The sequence below is a fragment of the Acartia tonsa genome, chromosome 9, assembly GCF_053477335.1.
Source record: "Acartia tonsa isolate MP-2025a chromosome 9, ASM5347733v1, whole genome shotgun sequence".
Classification (NCBI taxonomy): Eukaryota; Metazoa; Arthropoda; class Copepoda; order Calanoida; family Acartiidae; genus Acartia; species Acartia tonsa.
Genome location: NC_137268.1, coordinates 48521526 through 48536104, shown reverse-complemented (window position 1 = coordinate 48536104; position 14579 = coordinate 48521526). Strand labels below are relative to the sequence as shown.

Below are 14579 nucleotides of genomic sequence, written 5' to 3'. Positions count from 1 at the left end.
TAAGATGCTTCTACTGGGGGTGATGGTGAGCCAAATGCTATCAAAATGCATGCCCATGATGACACCCCATACACTGAACTATGGTCCAATTTTTGTGTTCATAGCAGCCTCGAGACAAGCAGTATTAAAAAAGAAAAAATTTCAATTTTACTTACTCCAATTTATAAGGTAAATTCTGTAGTTTTTAGAAGATGGTTTTATTTCTTGTCGGTAGGCTCCATTGGAAATTGCTATGACTACAAAAAATGGTACATAGGTTAATAGACAAGTTGTTGTAATTGGCATGTACTTCAGGGATAAGGGATGGGAAACCTGACCGAAAATTAGGTCTCAGCCTCCTTTTTAAAGTGATGGGGCAACTTTTCTTTTTTGTCTATCAACTCATTTTCGCCAGTTCATTATTGGCTGTAGGCTAATATCCAATAGCCTGAAACTTGCTTTTAGCATTAACCAATCATTAATAACAAACGCGTCCCCCAGTTTATTATTGGCTAAATTAATTCAAGCAAACATAAATTTCTGCTATTAGAAAGACAACAATGGAAAGTTTCTGCTATCAGAAGGACAACAATATTTATGACGTTCAATCACATCAACTTATTATTAAATCTACACATTAATAAATGTCCATATAGCAAAACATAAATTGAGAGATCGTTTTTTGAAGACTGAGTAGGGTTAAACATTTTATACTTTAGAACAATGTGAAAAACTCATTGTCTTTAGACAATTTAAAAGTTACATTTCATGTGGAATTGATAACCCACCTAAATGATTACAAATACAAAACTAGTTCAATATGTAAATAAAAGTGTACTGTGTTTTGTTAAAAAAAAATTTTCATTAATTTTGGTAAAAATTATTGCACACTTAATTGAACTTTTCTGTTAATATTTAACGTAAAATAAATTTTTTTAAAAATTCTTAATTTATATGTATGCTATGGAACAATTAGTTGATAGAATGTTACCCATGTACTTATTCAAATCTACTTAATTCATTTATTAAAGCTGGGGGGCTAAAGCGGTGTTTTTTTCTAAATACAAATTTTGGGGTGAAGTAGATCCCCCCTTAAAATGTTTGAAAATAAATCAGATTTAACCATCTCAAAAAAACTTTTTTTTTAAATGGGGGGGGGGGGGGTTGGCGAAGTAATAACGGGATTCTACTTAAAGCCACTAACATATTGGTTCTTTGGAAAGTTTTTATTATATTTTATGATTGGTGAAATCAACTACCTGAATTCTATTCTATACTTTTTTTCTTTGCATTCATATAATAGCTATTTCATCATTTTTCATAGTTTTCAAATCTAACTACTGCGTCATCCCGAAACTAGTTTTTTAGGCCTAGTTGGAAAATAGGCCTGGAATAATATTTTCTTACGTTTCCCATCCCTTATCCCTGCATGTACTTAGATAACATTTGGCTCACAAAAAAGTGAAGAAAAGTGCAAAAATAATCAGTTTTCTCATTAATTTTCTTTTATATTTGCATATCTTTTTAGTTCACCCCTAAAGGCTGTTTTTGAGATCTTGTGCTTAATTGGTGCTGATTAATAAAAAAATTAACAGTGGAAACTTGTAACCAAAAGATGCATCTACATTTCATATTTTCAGTAAAATCATCCTAAATGAATAATAAAGCTGATATTCTGAAAATTCAGACTTGCCTATTTTTTTGGTTCGCAGTTTAGATAGGATTTCTATCTTTCTATATTTTTATATAAAAGTGTACCTTATTAATATAAGGAAGGTTTTTATTTATCTTTTAGAAAAAGTACCTTCAATCTCCCGAGATAAATCACCCTAAATTAAATTACTTAAAAAAATACCTAGTCAATAAAGAATAATGATTTAGTGATACCTGCATTTTTAGTTGATTTTTACACAGGACACCAAAACTTGTTAGATGACAGTGACTGAAATAAATTGACATTATGAAAAAATGCAAAGGGAGGGAAATGAGGTGTTCAATTCCATCTCCCACCTCTTCAAATATGAGCCATGATTTTAAAAAATTCTCCACCAAAATTTCAGCCTCAAATTCAATAATAAATTACACAAAGGATATGCCAACAAAGGGTTGATTGTCTGGATATAATACAATAGCGATAGAAAGTAATAACAGTGCTAATAAGATAAATGACTTACTAGAATGGTGTATCATTGGATATATCCATACAATGTGGTAATGATAAGTATCTGGTCAAGCAATGGCTCTAAAACAATTAGATAATATAAATATGTAGAAATTAAAATAAATCAAAGAATTGGCACCTAGCCTAGCCTAATCTTTGTGACATGAAGGTTGTAGTACTTTTTCTTGGTAGAGTCCTTCCAAATAGCCTAAAACCCTCCCTGAACCAAAACTAAACTCTTTTTAAACTGTGGTATAATCAGACCAGTGTTCTAAGGACCTTATAAGACACTAGTGGCTACGCCCCTAGAGGTCTCTAGGGGCACTCGGGAAGGGGGAGTTGAATTAGAAAACCCAATTTTTATTTTAGATTTAAAAAGAAAAAGTAAAAAAATGTTTTGTGGGGTTAATAATTTTTCTAGTGGTGATTTTTCTCGGGAGGGTAGTAGTACCCTTCCCCAAAATAGTAATAAACCTTCCCAGGACCTATGAGAAGCTACCCTGTAAAGGAGAAACTGATCGGTTCAGCATTTACCGAGATCCTTCAGTACAAACAGACAGACATCCTGTTACTCTATTATAAGGATATATATTACTTTAGTAGATAGGATTTGATTACATATTTTTTTTAAATAAAAGAAATATGAAATTTAGGAGTTTTTATTTATACCAAATATATTATACTAGCGGCTTCGCCCCTAGCCTCTAGGGGCTTTGCCCCAAGAGGTGATAAAAAAAATTAAGGCGAAATTCGTAAAAAATTAATATTTATTGTTTTTAGTGAGAGAATGTTGCTATTCTTTCATTCAAAATAAATGCTGGAATAAAAAATATTTTTGAACAAAGGACCAAGGAAATCTTCTGCAAAAAAAAAAAAAAAAAAAAAAAAAAAAAAATGGGGGGGGGATTTTTTTGTTTTTGGGGGGGTTGGGGGTGTCCCACCCCCCAAGAAAATAGCTTAAAACCACCACAGGATTAATAGGTATATACCCTGAAGAGTAGAATCCGATCGGTTCAGTGGTTACCGAGATCTTAAGGGACAGACAGACGGACAGACGGTCAGACGGACAGACGGACAGACGGACAGACATCGTTCTACTTTGTATTATAGATATGTCAATAGACCATTTTACTTTACAACCCCTCTTCCCACCTTTTTTTTCATAAAAATGTGTTTTTGGCCCATAATGTCTTAAATTATTTACTTAATTCAATAAAATAAGCACAAGCAATTTATTTTAACAGTTTTTTTGTAATCAGTATACAATAATGTGTATTTGTTATAATAAAATTAGTGTTAAAGTTAATATTTTATTTTTACCTGACATGGAATTTCCGTCTCTGGTAATTCAATATCTGGCATGAAGTTGAAAAGGCTGCATTCCAAGGAATCATACTGAGATAAATATTGTTTTAAATTTGCCGCATTTTATAATATTCATAGATTTTTACCCAATCAATCAATAGAATCATTTTTATAAGGGACATTTTTTAGTGCTTAGATGAGGTTTGAAAATTTTAAATTAAAAAAGGGGCTAGTTCTACTTGTAAGTAGGTTAGGGGGGTCATGTGAAGGAAACAAAGTTGCGGGTTTCATCTTATTTTCACAGTAGCTTTTCAAAGCTTATTTTGGGTTGTTGCCCTGTAAGTTTAAACAAAAATATTATCTCAAATTTACCATAAATGTATAAGCTATACACTTTACATTTTCCACACAATGTTGAAAGCACTCTTCATTGGATGGGGTGTTAACAACTGGTGGACCATTCTGTGGGGGTAGGTGGAGATAGGTCTTGTTTACCATCTCTGGAAAACATTCCCCATACCCATGCACCATGTAAACATTTACAAGAATGAGAACAAATGTTTTCATTCTTTGGCAAATTACAAAATCTGAAATTAAATGTTATAGATATGAGGTCTAATATTTAAACCATATTTATCCATTTATCCATATTTTCGACAATTGAAAGTTAGCAGCCTTTACACAACAAACAAATATATTTTTTTAAATTATAATTTTACAATATATTGAAAGAAATTTGATGATAAAGATAAAACAAACTAATATATATACGAGTCTGTTAATTTTATTTAGTCTGTTCTGTCGGGTATGTCTACAATTTTACAAATACTTTCTCATATATTCTTTGTTATATAGAAGAAGAAAGTTAAGAAAGTCTCGGAAATTTTTCATCTGTATTACAATGTACATACACAACCAACAAAATAATCTCATAAAACTCTCTCCAAAATATAAAAGAAGTAAAATGTATAATTGTATGTGAATGTTAAATATAAATAAACATAAAACATACATTGCACATACGGGCAACCAGGGGATTTTATTCACCACCCCCAAATCAAGTTTTAATCATTCTATGAGTATTATTATATCCATATTACATCAGATTTCAAAGGAATCGTAAAATCACGCTTTTTAAGTAAGCTTTCTAATGCCTGGAAGTTAAGAAATACAAAAAATTTCTTACAGAAAAAGGCATATTTTGTGTGTTTCACCAACAATTTTAAAAGAATTATAAAATCTCTTAGAATTGACGTAATTAGACAAAATAACTTTTGTTGAGTCATGCATTACATGTATATTGAGAATATAAAAGAAAAAAGCACAAATTGAAGATATTAGTTCTACATAATTCTAGTTAAAGTCAAGATTTTAGTTTATTTTTGTTTGTTTTAAAATCAACATTTAAGTAGACAGTATCAGGAAACATGTTTTCACCGGATGCCACCGGCTAAAAAAGCGATATTTGATTACCAAAAGACATATTATAATCGCTAGTACTGGTTTCATTTACCCCCCCGCGCCCCCGTAGGAGTTTTTTGCCTGTTTTCTGAAGGTGGGTGCACAAAACTTTGTAAGAAAATGATTTTAAAGGCGCTTTTAAAGTCAAAATTTAATAACATAGTTGTTTTATTTCATTAAATCCCTGCTTTATTTTACCTCTAAAATATATTTTTTTCAAGTTTGATATTGCTGCGCTAATTTATTAGATAATTCTTCCTGTCAATATTGTAACAACCCGAAATTAGAATCTTAATAAGATATATATAATTACTTGCATGTTGCACCATATTTTCTCCAACTAAAATGAAATGGTCTTTCCAGCATGCTAATACAACGATATCCCCTCCCCTCATACTGGACGTAAGAACTGACCAATAAATGAGGACTAAATTAGCAACCTAAATTGACAAAAAAATTTACCCAGTTATAATATCCACGTATATTATGTGTATTATTTTAGAGTGTTTAGATAAATTGGAAACACTATAAAAGCTATTCAGTATGTAATTTACTATTAAATTTAAGCATTTGCTCTTTAATTGTCCATATTCGCAATTTATCACAGTAGATTTTTTGTGCTTTGTTACTTATGAATTGTATCATCCTTATTGTTTTCCTTAGGGGTTGAGATAGAAAGATAGTTGGATGATGGATAGATGGATAGATAGATAGATGGATTGATAGATGGATAAATAGATGGATAGATAGGTGGATATATAAATGAATAGATAAATGGATAGATAGATTGATAGATAGATGGATTTTGCAATTTACCACACTAGATAGATGGATAGATGATAGATGATAGATATTGCACTAAATGGTGGGGAGGGGCTCTTTATGTTCGAAGTTTTAATGTAACTAAATAATTGTTTCTAAGGATTATTACCATTATCAATGATCTAAAGGGATAAGACAAAGGTCAATATAATTGATGTACATTCCCAATTATAAAACACAAAATTACCTCTTGTGTAGATAAAAATTAGTATTCAAAACATTTTAACACACAACTGTAAATCTTTGGCGACTAGTGTTATAAACAGCCAAATGTCCCAAAGGTTAAGTTAATTTCCAAATAACGTGGTGTTCTTATAATTAATTGAAATTGGAATTAGCATGTGTTATGTGTCTGTCTATTGGTAATGCTTTGTTTTTAAATTATGTAATTACTTGGTCTTCATTTTAAAATCTGCAGTTTTATTTAGGAAGGGAGGGGACATTGGGATGTTTATTACACTAGTCCCCAAAGTTTTAGAATAAAATTTTTATATTTTTTGGCCTAAAAACTTTTGGAAGTTTTATTGATTTTTTATTGCTTGGTTCATTAAGTAGAGTGTTGAAATATTTTAATCACTAATTGTCCACTACAGTAATCAATTTCGTAATATAATTTGATGTATCAATATTATGTAGGTATATACAATATACAATGATACTTATATTAATCGGTCATTGTTTTGTCCCTTAGATCCCTGTTTGTTAATTCACAGTTGGGCCCCTTGTCGCACATTTTCGGTTGGGGGGGGGGGTTCTTTTTGCAGGTCCCCTGATTGATAATGAATTTCCGACTACAAGTGATTCAAAGTCAATTTTCGCTTTTTTATTCAACAACCTTTGTTTTTAGGTCCTTTTTTACTTAAAAATTTCAAAAAGCTGTTATTTTCTTTTTTTTGAAGCTACAAATACAATTTTTTCATAAAATGTTTATCTTTATGTAAATTTTATATTATAAATCTCCAAACATAAATTTTGGCGGCTGCAGCTGTACTTGGCAGCTGCCAGCCGCCGCAGTTGGCAGTTGGCGGGAAAACGACGGCAGAACTTTAGGAAATTTTAATACGTTATGTAGACATACAAGAAAAGCTTAAATTTAAAATTTGAAGTCTCTAAGTAAAAAATTGCGGTCACAGGAGACTTTTAAAGATTTCTAGAGACCTGGAGGATCAGGACCTTCAAGATCATACCTGGAACCTAAAATTGACTTGAATACCTATATTTTACATAAGGGTTTATGATATTTTAGTAAGATAAAAGGCTTTGTTTAAGTCAGAAAAAATGTTTTGCTTTTTATCTGGATGAACCTGTCAGGTTTGCTGGCGTGCAGTGCCCGCCAGGCTGGAGATATTCAAAAAATTCCAACTCTCTGTTATGTGGCATAGCCATAGTTAAGAAGTCACTCATTTATAGCCCTCTATCTTTCACACACAGAAAATATGATAGAAAAAACCGGAGGGGTGGAGGGGGGGGGGGGGAAACGACCCCCTCCCCCTAACCGTTAAGGGTTAATATATAGATAAACAGTAAACAAGAATCATAATTTCATTATAAATATAGATATTAGTTTATAAAAATTGATGTCAATCATGCCTACATTTATAATGGATTTATTATCACTGAACAAAGTTGTAGCTGACTAAAATAAGGATTTCCCATCCACCCCCTTTACACCAACAACCCCTAATTTGACACTTTGAACACTAGAATCGGACTACAATTGACATAGATACACTTTAAAGGGCCAAAAAAGCTAGTGATAGAGTAGCTGCGCTACTGAAAAAATTTCATACTGCTCTGATAAGTTAAGAAATGCATTCCCTGACCTCAAACATACTAATTTGACATTTTGAACAAGAAATTCGGGCTCTAAATAATTAAATCCCCTTTTTGGCTGATATGCCCCAATGTGCATTGTATTTTTTTATGAAAAGTTAAATATGTTGAAAAATCTTTTTTGCGTGTTTGTTCATTACCTGACTAGCGGCTACGCCCCCAAGAAGCCTCCATCGGCACTTAAAGTGTGAGGGGAAAAGGCGAGCCCCCCATTTTCAATTTGAGTTTTTAAAAAATAAATGTGGGGGATACCCTCCCTTAAAATAGTTAAAAACCTTCCCTGGACCTCTGAGAAGCTCCACTGTAAACAAGATCCATATCGGTTCAGTGGTTAGCGAGATCATTTGCTAGATACAAAGAAGCTTAATACATTATATATTACTAGCGGCTACGCCCCTAGCACAGTGGGTTTTTTGGATGTTTTGGGGATTTTTTAACTTTATGAGTCACAAATACCAACAAAAGCCTATTTTATCTTTAAAAAAAGTTAAAACCTTTCATATACAGGTTATAGCTTATGTAATATAACATATTATATACATATTATTGTGATTTTATATAAGAAAAATGTCCCTAGAACTAATCTACTCATATAGTTAAAAGTTCGAAATTTCTGATATTATTCATATTAAAAAAAAATTATTTTAACATCGACTGAGACCTCAATTAAAACTTTTGGAGAGTTTTTAAGGTGTATATGATTAATATACATAATATATTATTCTAAGTTATCAATAAATAGTATACAGGGCTCGGCAGCTGCGCATCAGCTGTGACTAAGCCGTAAATTTAAACCCATTTTGATGCTTTAAAACATTTTTGATAAAAGGGATTGTTATACTTGGGTCAGGTTCGAACTTTCAGTTGATATTTAAAATTGTAAATGGTTTCCCTGAGGTATACAGGCTGCCGAGCCCTGCAAACATACACCATACAAAATAGGAAAAAAATGTGATGTTCTTCAAGATTTTATATGCATTCTCAATTCGATACTGATTTTAAGTAATGATGTTTATAGTAAATATATTCTTCTATTCTTCTGGAGTCCAGAGGCTTTTTATTTAAAGGGACAGCGAAGCGCTAGAAAAATAGCCTAAACCCATCCCAAGTCTTAAATTTGAGAATAAATTAGCATAAAACCAACACAGGATTAATTTAGAGAATCCAATCGGTTCAGTATTCAATGAGATCTTAATCTTTGGACAAAAAAAAGCATACTACTTTATATTATAGGATATCTAAGAGTTTTTTTTAATGTATCGTGGTATTACTTATACAAAAGTTTTTTTAACTTCCTTGTTGATCGTTTTCTTTTAATTATCTGCTATTACTTATCAAATATGACTTTTTAAACATTAAAAAAAATATAACATATGATATCAGTCCGTAACGCTATGGGGGAAATGTAATTTTCACAGCTAAAATATATGTGCATCTAATCTATACATTATCTTGTCCGTTTATCTGTCATGCTTCAAAGAAGTTTTTGCATATTATCTCTCTCTTTTTATGTTAAACAAATGCTCTATAACTCAATTTGCCTTTTTGTTTATGCTAAGTTTTTTGGTGCTTTATTACTTATGGATGTTGTCATCCTTATTATATTGTAAAATCTTTTTTAAAAGTGAAGCTTTTCTATAATTAGGGTCCGTCCGTACGTCTGTCAATCTGTTTGGAACGGATAACTTTTTTTCGTTAATATAAGCATGTTAGAATTGTCTTATCAAACTTATCATATTTTGCATGGTGATTCCTATAGTAGTTACGCACGAATTAGAATGTGTAGCAACTCTATAATCATAACCAGAATGTCCACTTTTAACATGGCAATTTTTAACTGTTTTTAACAACAAGTTTTTATATGATATAATTATCAGATTGATCTCATTTTTGGAATACTGATTTCTAGGACAACAAAGTACAATGTTATAAGCAAAGCATCTCTATAATCAAGTCCTAAAAATGTAAGTATGTCCTTAAAAATTATCCTGTAATTATTAAGTTTTTCAACAAATTTACTTACATTTATGTTCAACTTTTATACATTTATGCTCTGATTATTTATGACAATCTATAAGTGTTAATGTTCGTTTTTCCCACCGTCTCAGAGCTTCGCTTTAATGGATGTTGTCATCCTTACAATTTTCAAATTTTAATAGTTGGATGGAAAATTTTAGTAATACAGTAAATAAAAGTGGATTTAGGGACTACTATAAATTTAGAAACCAAGGCCATTGAAAGGAAAGAACAAAATAAATTAAGTATTTCAAACAAAGTTAAAGGACAGACAGAAAAAAATAGTGGCTTAGAAATCAAATTTAATTTAAATGTTTCAGAAATACAGAAAGGAAGACATACGCACATTTATAAAAATTGAGCACCTTTGTTACTAAAACTATTTCATAATAATCATTGTATATATGTTTTCAGTATATCCTATAATATAAAGTACTAAGCTTTTTTGTGTGTAGCGAAGGATCTCACTCACCACTGAACCGATATGGTTCTTCTTTGGAGGGAAGCTTCTTATAGGATGGTTTTAGGCTATTTCATTTTTATAAATAAGCCTGGGTATTGTTTTAAGCTATTTTTCTGCCCTTCTATATCCCTGCGAATACCCTAGATGCTAGGGGCGCAGACGTTAGTTTTATATAGAGTAGATTACCATCAATGAGGTAAATCTTTACCCCCCTCCCCCCCCCAAAAAAAAAAAAGCTGTCTATCTAAAATTACAGCGAAGCTTTTCTATAATTAGGGTCAGTCCGTACGTCCCTGCGTCCGTAACGTTAGCTTTTTCGTTAACTTAGGCATGTTAGAATTCTTCTATTGATTCCTGTATTAGTTCTGTAAAGCGTATCAACCCTATAATCATAACCATAATGTCCATACGTTTATGTTGATTTTTACCTTATATTATAAGTACAATATTATAAGCGAAGCATCTCTATAATCAATTCCTAACAATGTCCGTATACCCTTAAACAGTAATTTATATTTAAGAACTTTTGCAACAAATTTAGGAAAATTTTTGACAAGACTTATTTATATATATTTTACATATTCACGCTCTACAAGAGTTAATGTTTGTCTGTCACCCCGTTTCAGAGCTTTGCTTTTATAAATGTTGTCATCCTTGTTCAAATATAAATCAACTGGTTGTCAGACCATTACCGATAGACTGAAGGACTTAGTAAATTATAATCTGGATGCTTCTTAGTATGGTAATAAAGTCTTTTAAATAGCAGCCGAGAAATTCACGTTCCCTAATACTGTTTCTAACGGACAGATGTTCCGACAGACAGACGTATCATTTACAGAATAGCTTCGCTATTAAAAACGGAAAGGTAACCTTTAAAGATTAAATATGTGTGTTATTAAATTATATAAATTTTTAGTAGTTTGACTTCATAATGGTATTTAATTTATATTAATACAACTTCACAGTATCTATTTTCTAAGCTGGATTTCTCATTTGGGGCTACGAGGTGCCAAGAGTTATGAACTAATCTTGAATTATGAATACTTGAATTTAATCAGGGCCTAAATAACTTTTGGCACCTCGTAGCCCCAAGTGAGAAAAACCTTTAAACGTAAAAAATACATGTTATTTTAAGATGCAATATTAGGTGTTCTTGGATTTTAAATTACAGATTTATGACAACTTTTCTTATTTTTCTTTGCATTTTAAAGTAGAAACATCTGTATATATCAATGAAATATTGTTACATATCATTTAATCAGATTTTTATTCCAATTTACTCTAGGAAAAAGTAGGAAAAGCAATGTATGATGATTTTAATGAAAAAATTCACTTTTTAAAAATATTCCTTTGACCACGTTCAGCAAAACGGCTGTATTTTGCCTAATTTTGTAGTATATAAAAAAATCTGTTGCATGGCAACTTTTGAATGGTAATACTAGCCCCTGGGACATTTAACTCAAAATTGAGGAAATTTAAAAAATGACCAAAAATCCCACTGTGCCTAGAGGCCTCTAGGGGCTCTTGAGGAGGAGAGAGTCAAATTTAATAACCCAATTTCTTATTTTAAATTTCTAAAGAAAAAGTTTTTAAAAATTTGAGGGGGCGAAAAAAATTTTTTTTTGGGGGGGTGCCCTCCCCTCATTTTTAATTTTTATTTAAAAAAATATAAAAAAAATATTTTTTTTGGGGGGGGGTTTTCATTTTTTGGGGTGGTTGGGGGTGTCCCACCCCCCAAAAAAATAGTTATAAACCTTCCCGGGACATATGAGAAGCTACCCTGTTAAGGAGAACCCGATCGGTTCAGCAGTTAGCGAGATCCTTCGGTACAGACACACAGATACACACACAGACATCCTGTTACTTTAGTATAAGGATGATATTCAGTTAAGGTTAAGTGATATTGGGTACCCCGCAGATATAGCCCCTCCTTATTTAAGACTAAACATAGAGAAGGAGGGGGGGGGTGGGCTCATTAGAGTAGAGCACCAACATGTTTATTTAACATTAGGGTTGGGCCGGATATCCGGCCATTTTCAATATCCGGCCGGATACCGGATATTGAAACTATCCGGCCGGATATCCGGCTCTATAATTTTTTATACTTTACACCAAAAATCTCTGCTTTTTAAAATTTTAAATGGCTATAATTTTCTTATTATTGAAGCTAGAAGAACATTTTTTCTGAACAAGTTTAACTTTATGTAAATTTATATAAGATTTCTGAAGAAATTTTTTTTGCTACTTTAGTATCTGGTAATTTGGCCGGTTATCCGGCCGGATATCCGGTAATTTGGCCGGATAACCGGATATTTGCCGGATATCCGGCGTTTGAAATCAGCCGGATATCCGGTATCCGGCCAAAAAAGTATCCGGCCCAACCCTATTTAACATTTAAACTGGAATTAATCTTATAATTTTGCATTTTACTATCCGCAGAAAGGTGTCAATATTACAATACAATAAATAACTATTATAAAATCTGATTTATCTTGACTTGACATAAACCCAACCTAAAGTAAACAAACTAAACCCGCCCCACCCCCTCTCTATTTGAATTTATTTAAAACAAGGATGACAGCATCTATAAAAGCAAAACTCTAAAACGGTAGGACAAACGAACATAAACACTTGTAGAGTGTCAGCACTAAATAATCAGAACATAAATGTATTAGAGTTAAAACAAAATTATAAGTAAATTTAAAAAAACAACATGTTTGAAATGGACGTATGGACATTATGGTAACGATTATAGAATTGCTACGCTTTCTAAATCGTACTGAAGTACTGCAGGAATTACCATGCAAAGTTTGAAATCGATAGGACAATTCTAACATGCCTAAATTAACGAAAAAAGCTATCAGTTCTAGGCGGTTGGATGTGCGAACGGACAGTTTTTTTTAGGGAAACTGCCATTATTTTCATTGGAAAGAAATAATGAATTATCTCTTTTATTTATAAAACCCTGAATTCCTGATTGCATAAACGGAAGTTTCAATTCATAACAATTATGAGTTTAGATTTTAGTGTCTGAAATGCAAAATTTCTCATCCCAATAAGGCTTCGAAACCGATCATTATCCGCTGGATTAGAACCGGTTCTCAGCCGTACTGAATGTAACTCGACGTATTACGGTCAATTTTTCACAAAGATAAACGGCAAAAAAAAAATTAACAAATTTATCTTATAATTATCAATTTTACAATCCGCTGAAAGTAATCTATAATACGATGCGATAAATAACAATTCTAGATTGTGTAATCCCCCCCTTCCCACACCCAATATTAAAACAGGGATGGAGGGGACATTGGACTGTAAATTCTAATAGTCCCTGCAGTTTTATTTTTTTTAACACTTATTTTCATCAGTTTTTCTCAAAAACTTTTATTGAATTTTGATTAAGTGGAGTAAACTGTAGCCGTTTTTTTAATCTTCAGATGTGGTTATTTTGTTTATATTCATTGGGGATGAATATAATCCATACGTTAATTAAATAGGCTCTTTTACTTTTCTTCAAAAAATTAATGTGTACATAAATTTATCATACATTACCTTATCCCTTTCAATGTTTATATTTAGAATGGGGACTACTTTAACTGCTAAATCTAAAAGGTAATATCCCTCGTAGGCAAAACAATTATTTGTATGTGATTTTATCATCCCATTTCAATACATATAACATATGTAGAAAATCCATCTGATATCATTTTTCATTAATCTAAAAAGGGATTTTTTTTGCAGACAAAAACCGTTGTTTATATATTGTTATATACAAGATACGGGAGAGGAATTTTTTTGACGTTATAATATTTTAGAAAGTTAACTTTATTCAAGAATTTTATAACTTACTTCTATTATGTTTTGTCATATGCTTCACATTATATGCAGATAGAAATTTGTCACGAATTAATTTACCCAAGAAAAGCTTTATCCTAAGATATGCGACAATCCATAGCTGGCTCATATTGCAAACGAACAGAAAAAATTATGCTCTACGTACCGAGATCTGTAAAATGTTTCAACCAATGAGATGTTTAATGTACACCATCAGTATTCTCCTATAGGCCGATTTATACAATATGTCTCTAGAGGTTATCTATTTCCATATCCTTAACTACCCACATAAAGTGCAGTTACATTTAGAACTCTGTTTAAATAACATTATAATAATATAGTGATTTTTTAAAGCGAAGCTTTAATATAATGCCCATACAGAGAGAATTTTATCAATAATTTTGGCATGTTAGAGATGTTCTATGGATTTCAAACTTGGCATGATAATTATAGAAAGCAAAGCAACTCTAATCATGAACAGAATGTATTTAAACATCAAATTTTTATAAAAAAAAAAATATTGTATTTTATATAAGCAAAGCATCATTTTAATCTTAAAAAGTAAGTATGTCCATATCAAATATCCTTTATTAAAGTGATTTATTTTGTGATTGTTTATAAAAGAAATTATAAAATGTTAAATATTAAATATGTGTCTAATCTATATTTGTTAATGTTCGTTTTTCTGACTTTTCTGATTTGGCA

At 31.4% G+C, this 14579-nt stretch overlaps 1 protein-coding gene across 1 annotated transcript in view; it reads left to right on the top strand.

Moving 5' to 3' along the window:
- Positions 1-14579, top strand: part of LOC145329128 (uncharacterized) — a 532399-nt gene that overhangs the window by 504300 nt on the left and 13520 nt on the right. The window lies entirely within an intron of this gene.